This window comes from Cyprinus carpio, chromosome B22 (assembly GCF_018340385.1).
Source record: "Cyprinus carpio isolate SPL01 chromosome B22, ASM1834038v1, whole genome shotgun sequence".
Taxonomy (NCBI): domain Eukaryota; kingdom Metazoa; phylum Chordata; class Actinopteri; order Cypriniformes; family Cyprinidae; genus Cyprinus; species Cyprinus carpio.
The window spans coordinates 646,172-661,968 of NC_056618.1; positions in this window are offsets into that span (position 1 = coordinate 646,172).

The following is a 15,797-nucleotide window of genomic DNA, read 5'->3' on the forward strand; positions in this document are numbered from 1 at the left end:
GATATGGATATTTAAACAAACCTTGGAGCAACTAAAATGGTGTTCTACTAAGATACTCTACTATGGCAACATCTCCAAGATGGAAATCTACATTTTTCACTGTATATCTGTACATTAACAACCATCGGATATCTGCTTAATACTATAAATAACAGTAAATCACATGCTGGGATTTCTCTTAAAATTTTCTACCAGACTTAATTGACGAACACAGGATATGCATTATGAAAACAGGATGTGAGGCCTAGGTGTGAAAACAAGTTTAGATGATGAAGCTTCTTAGAAATAACTTCGCTTCTCTTGCTACTACCATTATCATTGTTTATCTGCAGGATCTCAATATGTTTATTTCATGTCATAGGTATGCCAATTTATGTTTTTCACGGACACAAAGTACAGTATATGGTATTTTCATATTTCTCCAACACACAGTAAGATCTCACAGTTTGGTTTAAGATTATCAAACAGCAACATTTGATTCAGTACAGTTTTGTATAAAAAAGGAAATCAAACATTGAGATTTATATTAGCAGAACATAAAAAGAAGAAAAAAAAAGCAAACACACATGAACTACAAACGTCCCAGTAATAGACACATTCTTGCACACAAGCTGTTTGTCCACCCAACAGATCAAACCATATTTCTTTGCAGAGCTACGTCACAAGACCACAGCAGGTTTCGGTTTGACTCACAAATGGAGCTGCACGAGTGTTACATGCATTCAGTGAATTACATTCAGATCACTGCGAGTGACCTCAGTACTTTTGATGTTTACAATATAAGTGGACTTAAAAGGGGCCTGATAAATAGGCATTAAAATGTAACCCCAGAAGCAGCCATAAATGACCCGAGTTGTCTGTGTCCTTTTAGGCAGGTCTGAGATCACTTGTGTTGTTTGTATATAGATAGTTCATGAACCCAAGACTGCGTGAATGTACTAGGTGTCAAGATCACACCTTCGGGTGGTGAGTACAGTGATTTTTCAGTTTTGTTAACTTTACCTGAACAATTCATGTTGAATTAATGCCATTTTGGCTATTTTTCATTTCAACATGATTGTGTCATGTTAAACTGACTTAAAACTGTCACTCGTTGGTTTAACGTAAAGTTTTCATTTTGAAAGAACATGTTCCAATCAAGTACCTCAAAATAAGTTTTACACATTCCCATCATGCTTTGCACAGGACTGGATATGGGGAGAGAAAATGTTGAAATAAAGTGTTATTTTATGCAGTTTTTAGTAAAATGTGATAATAAGGAGACTTTTTCATGTCTAATGCTCTATTATGTGGGCATTTTAAAAGACTTTATATTGGTGTATTTTGTGCGAGTTACCATTGTGGTGAAGTGTGGAGCTTGTGGTTGGGTTGAGGACCTGGTTAAAAGAAAGTCTAAATTGCTTAACATGTCTCACAAGGTAAAAAAAAAACTTTAATGAGCGTGTTAGTGCATGATGTACACATAGTAACATCCTTAAACTGCCAACAACTAACATCATATCTGTAAAGAAAAGTTATATCTTACTTGCTAATGTTATTTTAACACTTTGGCTGAACTTGCATGGACAGTGGTTTTTCGTGATTTAAACATATTATCTCTACTCAGATATTTCATGTAGGATGAACTAAAGCAAACTGAGTAAAGTCAACTAAAATTAGGCATATCCTTATAACTTGATTTATTCATGTCCAAATAACATGGTACAAACATGTTCAGCCAAAGAGTCATTTTTTTTGAGTGTACATCTCATCCTCCTCTTTATGTTTTCTGAAAGAAATCACAAACACTCTCACAATAAAATTAATGAATACAATTAAATAGTTCACCTAAAAAAATTAATTAATGTGATCATTTACTTACACTCAAGTAGTTCTGAACCTGTTTGAGTTAATTTCTTTTGTTGAATGTCAAATAAAAGAATATTGGTAACTGTTCAAAATATTGGTAATACTGGTTGATGGTAGCCATTATCTTCCACATTTTTTTTTTCATACTATGGATGTGAATGGCTACTGGCAGCTATTCAGTAACCCACATTCTTCAAAATATATTATTTTGTGTTTGACAGAAGCATGGACATGACAGGTTGAAATGACTTGTTGTGTTTAAAAGTATATTTTTTTTTGTTTAACTTGTGATGTGTTTTAATGAAGATTTTAATTAATTTAAATTTTTATTGTTTTGTGTTTGATGGAAGAAATCTTCTCACTTTTGCGACCATGAATCATTTTGGAAAACCATATTTTCAGTGTTACATCAGCTCAACAATGAAGTCATTGAAACTGCAGACCAATATTTCATGTGTTCAACATAATAAATGTTGGGGTCCCTGTCACTCTGTCTAGGTTTGTTTTGTTATAATAACTGGTTGGCTGCAGATTATCCCTCATTGCATTGGTTATATATTGGTTCATGTATTACTGTAAATATCACCTTGCTGTCTGGTATGAGAGCATGGTTAGTTGGTGTGAGGGCTTGTCTTCTCTGGTGTTCCTCTTTCCTGGGTCTGATGTCATAAACCAGCACAGCAACAGTAGCCAAGCCCACCAGAGCAGAAATGACCAATCGGATCACAGCTTCAGTAACACCACAGCAGTGGACAGATTCTGAAGCAAGGTAAGAGATGGAATTTTGCATTTCAGTAAACACTAATACTGATCGCTGTAGCAAATATAAGGGGTATGTATGAAGAAAATGCAACTGCTTATGTTGTTTTAGTCAGTGAAATTATCTTATAAACAACAAACAAGGACATCAAGAAAATATAATGTATGTGATCAAAAATCAGCTCATTCAATCATTATTATCACTTCTGATATACCTGAACATGGTTGACAGAGTTGAGTGTTGTTGAGATGTGTGGTCTGGTTTGAGAATGAATAAGCCACAACACAGCTGTAGAAATCATCCAGACACTCCACCTCCAGAGGTAGAGAGAGACTGATGCTGAGATCAGACACACTGATGCTGGGACACAAATAAACTGTTTCCTTTGGTACCAGGAGAGAGTCACAGCACTCACATTCACCACTGAACACACCAATGAACAATTCTGCTGTGATGATGATGATGATGAAGATGATGAAGGATTTTGCGAAGAGTTATTGCTTATGACAGGAACAGGCAGACGAGCTGAAAACATGAGACATAAATACTTTTCAATATCAGGACATGCTAATTGGATGTGTGTTTGATCTTTGCGATCACATCTTGTGTATTTTTTTTTTTTTTTAAGTGTTTTTTTTTGCAGGGATTTGTGCATTAAAGTGTTCTAAAAAAAAAAACACAGCGCTTTATAAGTTCAAAAAAATAAGTTCAACACTTTTTCTTCCCAAAAAAGTGCAGCACAAATCAACTTCATATAAAATTCAAATTTAGTTTGATCACCCATTTTACACCACACAAGCATGTACAGTCAGTGTATGCCAATGTACTTCTTCACTTTTGATAATTATTATAGTGATGGACAGCTGCACAACATCTTTAAATCAATTTGTCTTTTTGCAGGATTATTGTAAAATATATATATATATATATATGACAAGGTGACTGGTACTGTAGTTGTTTACTCCCCATAGACAGTAACACTGAATCTGTATATGATCCTTGCTCTGATTTGATAAAGTCCAGAGTCTGTGATTGTGGTGTTTGTGATGGTTAGAGATCCAGTCGTCTTGTCCAGTGTCAGTCTGTCATTAATTGTTGAGAAGCTTCCAGTCCCTACGTTGATGGTAGCTATGAGAGTGTTTTCAGATCCAAACCTCCACTGTATCACATCATCTGTCTGTAGTTCAGTATCGTCTAGAGTGACTGAATCTCCCTCCAGCACTGACAGTGACTTCACTGTGTCTGTATCACCAAACACACCTGAAGAACAGATGCATTTCCAGTCACAAAGTTTATTACCGAAAAGTAAAAAGTCATCTTAATTTTAGTTTTTAAAAGCTTTACTGAAACTTTAGATTTACTCTTTCAGTTTTACACCAAATTTGAACATTTGAACATTGAAACTGCAGTTGAGTAAGCTTTTGAAAAATGATAATTTTAACAGAGAAATGCAAGAGAAATGTGATCACACTTGATTAAATATTCTGCTAAGCTTTCATTAACGTTGTTTTTTTCACACATGCATGTTTTAAAACGAGACCATTGTACAAAACACCAGAATGATTTTTGTTTTAGAACATGTAACTATATTTATCTGTGTATTCTGCATACAGCTTGATAAGTCTTTGTTGTACATTTGACATCATGTACATACACTAGGCACCATACGCACTGAATATTTCCTTAATGTGAGATCACAATATGCCAGAATAAAAAAAACCCAAACAACATTTGTATCACTTACCAGTCAAATGGCAAAAGCAAAAACAGCATGAAACAAATGAGTGAAACATCGCCCGAACTACTCTCACTCAGGATGTATGCAGAGAAAGTGTTGTGGTTTTAAGGAAAGTCCTTTTACAGAAGCACACGAGTAATGGCGACTTCAGACTAAACCTGGTGTGGGTTTGAGCGAAGTGGGGTTGGGGTTTCTCATAGAGTGTGTGGATGATATAGAAAGAAAATTTTGGACTGGATTGTATAATATTAGGTCTAGTAACACAGCTGCTGTTTATAAGGTCTCAAGCTGTAAAATAATATACAGTAACTTTTGCATTTATGTTATCAAACATATTTAACATATTACATTTCTGTCATGTGGACTTCTATTCATCTTTCTACATTTTTCCATTAATTCACTTATTTCCACCATCTAATACATAATTTACACAAATATAGGCCTACTACAGTTTAATAACTTCCTACTCGCCGGATAGTCTGTTATCATTATGTTTTTAAATGGGCTCATATAATGGTTAGTAAATTTACAAGCGAACACGTTGCAAACAATTAATACAGGTCAAACCACATTTGTGCATAGATGCAAATCTATAGCGTGCCCATTCCTTTCCTTCCCTTGCAGATAGGAAGTAAAGCAAAGGGGGATTCGTGTGACGTCAATCCCCTCGTCGCTTGGTTTCATGTTCAGAATAAGAAAGAGCTTTATTGCCAAGTATGTTAGCGCATACAAGGAATTTGTTTTAGTGACATAAGCTTCCACAGAGACAACAACACACAGACCAAATATAGATATATATATACGTATCATGATACAGGGGCTGCAATACGATATATTGCGAAACACTACGATAATGTAAGCAAGGCGATATACTGGGATATTTTTTTTATTTTAGGAATAGTATATATTGTAAGGAAAGCTGTCATTAAGAATACCATCATATGCAAACCTTAGCAATAAATAAATAAATAAATAAAAATTATTTAACCAGAACACAGTGGGATCTGTATTTGTAATAATCAGTCTCTGTAACATTCAATGTTATTGAACCACTTTTTGTGCAGTATGAGTAAAGGGGGAAAAATTACAGTGCTTGATCCTTTAATAAAATAAAACAATATAAAAACAATAAAAGCATAATCTCCTAATCTAACTAATCTAAATTATAAAGAATATAATACAGTTGGTTTGATACCTTTATCTCAAATGGTGTCAGTTTAATTAAGTGGGTACAGTATGTAACAGTTGAAAAATATGGATTCAATAATGTATATAAAAACAATCAAGGCATAATCTGAAAAACTAAGCTTCTGTGGATTATACTGAATGATATTCTGTATATTTTACAGTTGGGTTTGATACCTTTAGATCAAATGGTGTTGTCATTTAATGGATTTATATTATTGCATACATTAAAAGTTGTACAATTATTATAAAACGCATAAAACGGTAATTCAATAAAAGGGAGCAATAAAAGGGAATGTTTTTCTGAAATTTTAGTATTGGTTTTATATAATAATGTCATATAAGTAAATTGTTTTAATTAATTTAAATGGTTCATTGTTAATTTTTCCCCCTACACTGTAAAAAAAGGTGCCGTTAAATAACAGTAATTTACTGGCAGCAGGGGTGCCAGTAAATAACTGTTTTTTCTACAGTTTGTTTTCTGTAAATTAATTAGTTTTATTACTGTTAATTATGTTTCATGCTGTTTTTTTTCTTCATCTTAAATATTTAACCCTTTAAACCCCACAACAAAATCCTCAGTTTTAAATGAGTATTTTATAATGTGTGCACACTGCAGAGTGTTAGCGTAACACTGAATCAGTGAAGTTAATGAGATAATTCTGTGATTAATTGATGATTGAGCATTAGTGATGAACACCTGCTATTAACAAACAGAATCACTCAAGGAAAGAGAAACACAATAACTACAACTGACTACTGCCACAGCCTTAGATGAAACACAAAAACTACAACTGACTACTGCCACAGCATCTGATTAAACAACTCCTAAAACAGCTTCACCAGATTCACATTACTAACCAGACTGACTTTATTTCTGTCATATGTCTACAGAAGATCTTATTCAGAGTTACAGAGGTTTAGGTGTTTGGTTTTTCACTACCATGATGGAGATCAGTGTTTACTTTAGTTGGGCTCTTGAACCTTGACTTTTCAACACTTAGGTTTTTTTTTTATTATTATTATTTTTTTACATGCTGTGATAATGTGTCTTTGGAACATGTTATAGCAAAAAAGTCAGCAGAAAAAAAAAAAAAATCAGGTATTGTTGTTTATAGATTGATGAGAACAAACGTTCTTGTATTTCTGATCCAGCCCCGTGGTCTCTTCTCTTGTACTACAGCAAAAGAAGGAACGCTGCTGAGCCATAAGTTATGAAAGACTGTTGTTAAGAAAAATATCACTCATACAAAAAAAAAAAAAACCCTTTGGTTGAAATTTAGACAGACACATCAAGAATCAGTGTATGAATCACAACAATGTGACAATCCACAAAATAAATAAACAGATAAGTTCTGAACATCACAAAACATGCTACAAAAATTTAAGACAAAAAGGAAAAAAACAATCACATAAGAATTCAAGAAAATAAGTGGACAATTCATGGGCATGATTTATTCATGCCGCAATGCATGCTGGGAGTCATGGATGAGTTTTGTCCTGTGCTGGTACCCAGCATTCATTGCATCATGAACCTTTTGATTGTCACCATTGTTGAGATTCATATGCTGATTGTTGATCTCTCTGTTTGAGTGTTGCTGACACTGAAATGCAAAATATTTTTAAACCCAAACTGTTCTTAACGCTGTATATTTCTGGTTATCACATTACTGTTCAATCTTTTTTTTTTTTGTTTGAGATAACAAAAAAAGGGAATACAGAGACATTTGAATCTGTAAACAATAAGATAAAATTCTGCATCCTATATCACATATCAATCATTTTTCTAATACATTAAGTATCCTTTTCAGCAGTTTGGATGGGTCTTTAGAGCGTTTCGATTGTTCTGTATTGAAGTTAGAGAGTCATAAAAAATCTTCAAATCAGTGGAAAATAGTCTACCATTTGGTACAGTCGATATACATTTTGCTTTATGTATATGATATTTTCATAATAGAATAAGAAATTTAATTGTATTAATCCATTTCCAATAAACCAGTATCACAATCCATAAACAAGACCATTACATCAGTTATTGTGACAAACTTATAAAATAACTCAAAAAGAAACCAAGAAACTTGGGACCAAAATAATTTGGTATAATTACAACTGAAAAATAAGTGTACAATTGTTTCATTTTCTTCTTTACAGAAACTGCATAATGGCGAAAACCCTTCTTTAAACTTAGTAATAAAATCATTACATGAATAGTATCTGTTTTATTATTTTAAAGTGAGTTTCTTTGACTTTATTAGGAATTACATATTTTATATCGGACCACAAATTCTTAAAAACCAGGAAGTGGTAATCCTGTTTCCACTTCACCATTGCCTTAGAGATGCTAACAATTTGTAATCCGAGTTAAGCAGTGTGATTGGGCGCCCAGTTATCTAAATGCAAATCGTCTTTATTTGGTTTTGGAATTAGTGTAATTACGCCCTGTTTCATAGATTCTGTAAGTTCTCCATTTGCTGCACAATCATTGAACACATTCAAAATAAACTCTCTAATTTCTTCCCAAAAACATATGTAAAACTCAAACCGTAAACCATCGGGTCCTGGGCTTTTGTTAAAAGGTGTTTTTTTTTAATGATATCATCTAATTCTTTCAATGACATCTCCTCTTCACAAAGGTTTTGCTATTTATACTACTAGGAGTGAAAGGTTGTATCTTGTTAAAAAATAAATCACTTGAATCAGGATTAAAAAATGATGTATATAATTTTGGTAAAAGTCTGAAAACAAATTTTGAAATTATTTTGTCATCTGATATAAGAGTGTTATCAATATAAAAGAGGAAAATTTTTTTAAGTTTGGCTTGTTTTTTTTCCAAATTGAAAAGTATGCAGAGTTTTTTTCCTCCGGCTTCTAGCCATTTTGGCCCCAGATCTAACGAAGGCCCCTTTAGCCTTTTCTATATAAAAGGAGTCTAATTTTTTTCTTAATAGGTATAAACTTTCTTTCTCTGCATCATTTGGATTGGCAAGACAACTAATGTGGTTAATTTCTTTCAATATAAATTCAATTGTAACCCTTTTGACTTTAAAAGATCTTTACTAAATTTATAGAGAACTTTTGACACTCATTTCAATAATTTAAAGTTTAAGGTATAAGAAATATTAGTTTTGACACTCATTTTTTTTTTTTTTTAAAGAATCAATTATGCCTTTAATACCCAAACAATAATTAGAATTGTGTAATAAAGAGTTATTCAATTTCCAATACCCTGGGTTTCCTAAATAGTTATAATTAAGGTCAGAATTTCTTTCTAACTTGATACCTGCATGATCAGTTAAAGGTGCATTGGAAATAGAAATCAGATTATCAGATATTAACCAAAAATCAATACGTGATTTAAACCAAGTAAAAGGAAGGGGGAGAGTCATTATGTAAGAATCTATGAATATACTACCAAAGAGAGACTGGGAAAATATATCACTAATTATATTGTTAACAGTAGTACTGCCATATTTTGGAGGAAATCTATCATAACATAAATCAGGAGCCTCCTTAAAGTCCCGCCCATAATTAGTGATGTACTGTAGATGGGTATTTTGGTTTTAAAGAAATTAATTTGGAGGTTAAATCTGTTAATGGACAATTATTAAGACTGGAAGCCATAGACATTTGCTAGAATAACAATGCTTTCCCCAAACTGGATAACAATAATTAACCATCTGCCTTCATTCGAACAATGTGATTCAAGTACAGTGTAATTAAAATGCTGATTAATAAAATCATAACCCCAGCAGAATTATGGAACCATGACAGTAGATAATTTTACTCCCCCACTGATTGGACCAGAAACTTTCGTCTTTCACAACTGAATGCGTTTCTTGTAAAAATAAATAAATAAATAAATAAATAAATACCATTAGGATGTTTTGCCCCAGCCCTTAGAGGTTGGCCTGCATGATAAGTGTTGAGAAGAAGGTTCAGAACACCCAACAGGGCTATGCGAGGCGTTAGGGAAACAGTTTGAACATGCTATAATGTACTGTAGGGAATATATAGTTGAAAGAAATGAATTGAATGATGAATTGAACCGAAAATGGGAGAGCAGTTTTCAATTAAATATTTATTTAAAGTCAGGTAGAAATATTAAGACATTACTGTTACAGTTCTCCGACAAGCACCAATTTGAAATAAGCGAGTATAAGGGTTTTTTTTTTTCTCGTTGAGAGGACTGAGGGTGTGGACGGAGGAGCTGGAGACAAAGCGATCGGATGAAGCTCTATGAAGAATCTTAACGAAGATACCCGGGTTTTATGTGATTTTAGATGATAGGTTAATCGAGTCTGAGTCTCAATGGACACTTAGAGGGATAGGTGGCGGTTAATGCACTTAAAAGTCTGCGATCTGCCCGTAGAAGGAAGAAGAAGAAGAAGGTTCAGGATTTCAGAACAGCGTTAAAACCAGGGGGGAAGGAAGTCGACCGGAAGTGTGAAGTCGGCCACGTGCCGCCATCTTGTAGCAGAAACTTCACTTTGCTTTAGCATCCCATTGAACTCCCATTCATTTTGGGCGTCACTTTGACAGCGAATAACGTTACATCTGAGGCGTTTAAAGAACTCCATTTGTCCATTATTTATTTCTAAAGATACACGACCAATGTATAAAGGGCTCCATTACCTTCTATGTTACATTATGGCCCCGTAGAAACAGTTTTTTGTAAAAATAGGCTAACGATTGCGTCATGATAACCACTCGACTCTCTGTCGCACAGTAGAGAAATTACCATACAGACAGGAGGAGAAGCTCACAGGCACATCGGGGAGGACCGTCAAGAGATATGGCGTACTGGCGTTACATTTTTAAAATACTATACAAATAATTAATCAGAATACTTACTCCCTGCTCACTCAAGCTCACCGTCTCTGCAAGATTAACGATGGCAGTTTTCACGCACAGGCTACTAGAAGACTTACATCTGTCAGACAGGTTGCGGACGTCATCAAGCTTAGTTTGAGTCTGCGCGTCAGAAACGGAAGTGCTAAAAAATCGCTAAAAATGGGCTTCACACTTGTCTCAATTGAAGTTCCAATTGGGTCGCTGTGTCCATTTCCTTTACTGTATATGAGAGTAACAGATATTGCGTCATCGGGCAGGAGTGGCCTATTTGATCATTTGCATAGTCAACGATCATGCGGGGGCAGAGTTGGGAGGAAGAAGCCCGTTTGCTAAAATACGCTTCAAATAGCGTTACTTCTCCCGAGATCATGGGTGTTTTTCATATTATATTCATACTGTTTACAACTTAAGGTAACCTTTACCGCAGATCGAGGGTAGTTTCGTGTCAAATTACATTAATACAGTTATGACTTCAGATACCTTTCCTGATCTCAGGTGTTTCATGTCAAATTATATAAATACAGTTATGACTTCAGATCCCTGCCCTGATCTCAGGTGTTTCGTGTCAAATTACATTAATACAGTGATGGCTTCAGTTACCAATGGCATTCACTAAGGCCCCAGGGGCATTCACTAATTCCACGGGTTTCATTACCACGACGTAAAAATGGGCGGTTTCTGAAGGTCCTTGGTAAAACACACTCTTTTACGTCATGGTAAAGGGTGAACCCCTGGAATTTAGTGAGATGCCCCGGGTCCCTTAGGTGAATGCCAGATTCCTGTTACTCCTTTTTTTGTTCCCCTTTCTTTTTTTTATTCGTGAGGAGTAGAGAAGAGACTTACTCTTTCAGTAACAGACACTGGCTTATCAAATAAATTCACTCAGCAGTCGGCATGGGACTTTATCCGTCGATCTTCTGGCTTGGTTTCCGTGATTAACTGTTAGTCGCTACGAGAGACTTCCAAGGACAACAGTGCGGATTATTATTACTTAATCTCTTCGCTGAGATCATCCTCGTAAAACTCAGCTTTCATGGACGTCTTTAGCAATATGAAGAGCATGTTACTGCTCTTTGTTTTCATTGTCGGTAAGGTTTATGGTTGTTATATTTGTATTTGTTTCAGGTTTACTTTGTGTCTGTGTAAACCATTTGCTTTCATAAAGTCATTTTAAATGTCTTTATTCCCAGTTTACAAAATAAATGAAAGATGATAACTGTTCTATTATGATCTGCGTAGCCTGTTTTAGTATATGCAACGAGCGCGTTTTCCATGCAATTTTCATTGTGTGTGTTTTATTTAAATTTTTGGTTGGTAATAATAGGGGAGACCGAGGATGTTTGTAAACACATTAGCGTCAACGTCAGTAGCCAAGGTTTTTTTTTTTTGATACAAATGATATTGTAGCGTTTCCGGTACTAATCGAAACCAATGCCAGGTATTCACAAAAACACTGTTATCTTACCCACTAAGAAAAAAGTCTTTAGACTTCGAGTTTTCTTTTTAAAAACATATTCACAAAGCTAGAGCTGGTGAAACAAACTTTAGTAAGCAAGTAGAGCAGCAAGTCTTAAGTAAGAGCTAAAGCTAAGGAACCCAGACCGGTTTTTTTTTTTAATTACACATACACTGTATAAAAACCATGGACGTTTAGTGTCTGTGACGTCACCCGCGATTTCTGAAGAGTGTTTTGACAGGAGTAGTGTGGGCTGCTGCTTCTGGTGTTTGGATTTGTACTTCAATATAATGGAGGTGCACTGCGTTAAAGCAGGTGGTTAGCAGCGGGCAGAGTGAGCTTGGTCCTTATGCTCGTTCTTTACAAGGTCTTGATTTTGTTTGTGGGGGTTTACTAGAACAGTCTCTCATACTAGGTTGTTTGGAAATATGTTCTCACATATTTTACATTTTACAAAACACCTTCTCTCCCAAGTCTGGCATGACATGGCCTGGAATAGTTCCTGTACAACTGAAGGGCCTGCCTTCTGAAATAAATGTGCTATGATGGGTTAGCTGGAGTCAGTGTGGTGTTGTGATTGGCACCACTCAGCACCTTGGTCGCGGGAGTGTTCCGGCAAACCTAGCAATTTTGTTGCTAAATTTAGGCAAATTTTCGAGACTACCCTAGCAATTTTCCTGGAATAAGCAACTAGCAACTTTTTACTCAACAATAAAAGGCATTGATTTCTATCTACAATTACACAAGTAAGGAAACAATAGCAGTACACAACATCATATGAATTAAAGTTAGCTGCTATTTTCAATTGTCTCAGTTTGATAATAATAATTGTTAATTTATTTGATACACCTTAGCTTGTACATCTGCATCTGTTGATCAGTTGGTACACTGCGTGTAAACTGAGTGTGTGCACTCTGTCTAAGCCACTGGCCCGAAACCTCTCCCCAACGTTACTTCTTGGGGAAGTCATGGCCTAGATGGTTAGAGAGTCATGATTTGAACCCAAAGGTTGTGGGTTCGAGTCTCGGGGCCGGCAAGCGATTATAGTTGTGGGGGGTTAGTGAATGTACAGCGCTCTCTCTACCCTCAATACCTCGGCATGAGGTGCCCTTGAGCAAGTCACTGAACCCCCAACTGCTACCCGGGCACACGCAGCATTTAACTGGGCTGCCCACTGCCTCCGGGTGTGTGTTAATGATGATGTGTGTGTCACTTCGGGATGGGATTAAATGCAGAGCATAATTCTGAGGTATGGCCGTCACCCATACTTGGCCAACATGTCATGTCTCTTTCACTGTAAGAAAAAATGGAAAAGGTACTAGTAACTTTCAGGACATTACCCGTAACCAAAAACAAAATTACAATGCGTAATTTAAACTATAAGTAGGTAAAAAACAAATAAATTAAGTGAAAAAATTCATACGGAGAAAATTCCTTAATATTAACATAATAATATTGTGCCCTATTTTTACTTGAACTTTTCTTTAGAGTGAAGCACCCACTAACTGACTACTAATACCCCCACACGCTTCCTTTAGCAACTCCCCTGAAAAAACCATAGCCTCCTGTGAGCTTCAGTGTAAATATTGCTCAAACAATCAAATCAATTTGAGCACGATTTAACACCCGGATGATTTTAACCACTCCTTAAGTTTGATTGCAAATGGTGGTGCACAGAGACTATTTAAAACTGAACTGAGATGATGACATCAACTGAATTCAATGATTGAACTGCACTTTTAACTGTCATTTTGCATTATTGACCACACAGTTTTCCTAATTAATGTTGTGCAGTTGCTTTGGGACAATCTTTTTTGTTTAAAGCGCTATATAAATAAAGATGACTTGACTGACTCTGTCTTGGGAAAGCTAGCTGTGTATCTGAAAACAGTGATAACACCGTTCGTGCCTTAGTCTAGTGCAGCTCAACCAGGTCTCGTCCCATCGGTAAAATCTTGTTGATATCACAAATCCCGGGAAAATTATGCGTTGTAGGCCAACAAACGAGTCGTCATTCATTGTCGTTTTGAACAAGTGAATTTTTTTCTGTCAAATAAATATCTCTTTTTGAACGGGACTGGCTTTGTAACTTTGCAGATCGCTTTTTTTTTTTTTTTATGCTCAAACAGGCAATCATCACAGCACTAACTAAAGTTTGAAAAAGTGAAAAAAGCATTAATAGCTCCCCTTTAAAAGAACTACAGGGATCCATTTTAGCCGCCAACCCACTCCGTTATCCCTATAGAATTTAAACCAGATATATAAAGTTTACTTCTAAATAGTTTATTTTTTATTTTTATGTAAAACTCTTGGTAATTTTTACATACAAGAATAATAAGGGTGCGTTTTTTAATCACCGATTTCCAGTGGTTTAACCTGAGGTGCAACCCCTTTCTTCCCATCCTACCGGTATTCTAGGGTTTAATTTTCGTTGAGTTTTGTTTTCTGAACATACTTCATGATACAGCTATTAATAGTTACATACATTGCATGCGCATATATATATATCTAATAGGGGTTATATATATATAACCCCCTCTACAATTTCAGTTATTTCTGACCAAAAACATCATTAAGATGTTCGCGGAGAATCCTGAACAGTAAAACAAAGAGAACCCAATCAAAACCCATAAGACAAAAAATATTTTCTTTGTCATTTATTTTGAGACAACAACAAAAAATTTTGTTTGATGCCATTGTTTAGTATCTGGTCTGACTCCATTTTGAAACAATAACTGAAGCTAACATTTCTTGTAATTGATTGTCAGGTCCTGCACAACATCTTGAAGGAGTTGTTTAAAACATTCCTCAGTACGAACACATTCCGTTCTGTGATCCTGGTGGGTTCTCGTTCATCATCTCGTTGTTCGAGATCCACCTAATGGGAAGGGCATCAGTTACCTGACCTCTGCAGAAAGCATACCAATTGCACCAAGTCTGGCTAGGACAGACAGAAGTGCGCAGCCAATGCCACAGTAAAGGCCCGCCCCCTTACCCAGGTTTTATATAACGGCTGCCGCGCTGCTATTCTCCAGTGAACATTCGCCTTACGCGATCTCTGCACTGCCACAGTTCGGTGGATTACGCTGACTACTTTCGTGTCTTCAAGAGGACCAAATCGCCCCCTGATCAGCCTCCACCAGACGTGACTGTCGTCTTTTCAGCCTTCTGCTGTGTTCTGCATTCAGAAAACTGCCCACGCCTCTCGTCGTTTCACCTGCTCTCCTTCCAACGGCTGCCCGCCACGGATTTTTTCCGCAGTTTTTCTTCGGTATGGCGCTTTCTATTCCCTACCGCTTCTCCGGGGAATAGCCTATCATCGGGCCCTGCACGGCCGCGGGTGGGAGCGCTCATCACGCCGCTAAGAACATTCACCCATTCTGCGTGGTTTGCTTGGGGCCTTAAACACACTCAAGAAGCCCTTGGAGAACCGGGAAATGATAGTCATTGCCTTATGCTGCCCATGAAGCTTTTTACACGCAGTCTCTAAAGTTGGCAGCGACACCAGTGTGCGAGCTCGGAGGTCTCTTACTCAGATGGGGGACACGGTGACGACGCGCGGCTTTACGGGGGACTCCCGGGGATCCTCCTCACTTATTTGGGCTGACCAGCCCATCCCGCATTCCCGGAAGAGGACATATTCGCAGGCCAACCTCATGCTCGCCGATGAAACGGCCGGTCCGGCGATTGAGGATTGATTGCGGCACCTTCTCGGGGTCTCAGAGGACAAAGAGGCCATCCCGCCCTCTGGCGTTCCCCAGGCTAGCGGGGCCACGCACGCCCTGCCTCAGTGCATGCATCCTCCTGAAGTGTTGTGAGCGACCGCGGCCGCTCGCCTCAAGATGGAGTGGCCTGGCTCCACAGAGTGCCACCGACCAGGAGAGGGATATTTTACGACGGAAAAGTGTTGGGACCTCCTCCCGGTCCGAGGGGGGGACAACTTTCTCGTCCTCCCAGTG